Source organism: Orycteropus afer, unplaced genomic scaffold (assembly GCF_000298275.1).
Source record: "Orycteropus afer afer isolate SDZICR_OR568_19922 unplaced genomic scaffold, OryAfe1.0 scaffold00332, whole genome shotgun sequence".
NCBI lineage: Eukaryota > Metazoa > Chordata > Mammalia > Tubulidentata > Orycteropodidae > Orycteropus > Orycteropus afer.
Genome location: NW_006921919.1, coordinates 1,727,877 through 1,729,541, shown reverse-complemented (window position 1 = coordinate 1,729,541; position 1,665 = coordinate 1,727,877). Strand labels below are relative to the sequence as shown.

Genomic DNA, 1,665 nt, shown 5'->3' with positions numbered 1-1,665 from the left:
GTCTGGTTAGCAGGCAAGTGTCTTAGCCACTATGCTACCAGAGCTACATTAGACAGTTTAATTCCCACAACCTGGCAAGGTAGACATTACTGTGTTCAGATGAAATCCTTAGGCCTGAAAAGTTTTAGTAACTTCCCCAAGGCAGCCCAGTTTGTTAAACATACAGCCCGGATTTAAACCTGAATGCCCGTTTCAGTAGATAGCTACCTCTCCTCTTCAAGGATTCAGCTTTGAAGGAATCAGTTTTCTGGCATAGTCAGTAATGTGTTAGTATTTACGTATATAGATTACACTCTTGTGGACGTATAGACACATTTTGAAAGCGTTGAAAAGTTTACTTTAAAAATTCTATTAATGGAGCTTTTAATACTTCAGTATGGAGAAGTAGGAACTAGTTTTCTGTTCTCTCCTTACATTTCCCTTAGCAAAACAAATTCTCTCACAAAATTAAGTAATTTTGCCAGTATAATTTGTGTTAGATATTTCTTCATTTCTTCTACATGGATTAGTTCTAGATTGTAATCTTTAACATTTGTCTGAAGACTGCTCAGAGTTCACTGTATCACAAACACCAGACAGTGATTTAAGTGTTAAAATTTTAGGTATAAAATTTTTAACTCACCCAAAATGCCTGCATAAATAATCTACTTCCCTTTCATCTTCTTTCACATCTTCTCCTATACACATTTCTTTATCCTTTGCCTTAGCACACCTTCTGAATTTTAAATGGAAAGTGGGTCAGGGAATAATGGAATATTCCCTAGATATTTGCCTTAATGATGTTTAAATTGCTATTTTCAATTTAAAAGCAGACTTCAGATATATTGGAGTTTTTTAGACATGTCTTCTGTTATCAGAAGCTTCCATAGTATTTAGTAAAATCAGTCAAATGAACTTCTTTTTAGCCACAAAAAGCTGACTGTCCAAGATTCCTCCATTCCTGGGGCATTAGAGCCATTTTGCAAACATTTTTAGCTCTTCAATTTATTTTGGTTGCAAAATCTCAAGATAGTTATAATGTATAAGAAAAGAACAGCTGCATCATTGAAAACCAAACTAAAAATGCAAATGGTCTCATTTTAAAATTAAAAGGCTAATTAAAAGGCTTCACACTTTCTGAAGTCATTAATCATTTTGATAGTAATCATTATCTTCTTCACTGAAATCTGGAGCTCTGCAATATGGTGCCACATTAAATTGTAATATTTTTAAAAAGAAGTAAATAAATAAAAGACCACAGTAAAGAGATTTTTTAGTTAGAAATAGATTTGTGTACTTATGAAGAGACCCTAGATAAATAAAGCACTGCTAAAGAAGAGGAACAAAGTGGGAGACCTCACACTACCCAATCTCAAAACCTATTCTATAGCCATGGTAGTTAAAGCAGCCTGGTACTGGTATAATGACAGACACATAGACCAATGGAACAGACCTGAGAATCGAGAGGTAAATCCCTACACCTATGGACAGCTGGTCTTTGGCAAAGGACCAAAAGCCATTAAATGGAGAAACCTTAAAAAAAATGGTGCTGGGCTATTTACAATAGCCAAAACATGAAAACAACCTAGATGTCCATCAACTGAGGAATGGATAACCAAACTATGGTACGTACACACAATGGAATACTATGCAATGCTAAAGAACAATGTAGAATCTGCAAAACAC

The 1,665-nt window shown here is 34.7% G+C and overlaps 1 protein-coding gene across 1 annotated transcript in view; it reads left to right on the top strand.

Moving 5' to 3' along the window:
* Positions 1-1,665, top strand: part of PRSS12 (serine protease 12) — a 192,822-nt gene that overhangs the window by 68,608 nt on the left and 122,549 nt on the right. The gene's annotated exons all lie outside the window — the stretch shown is intronic.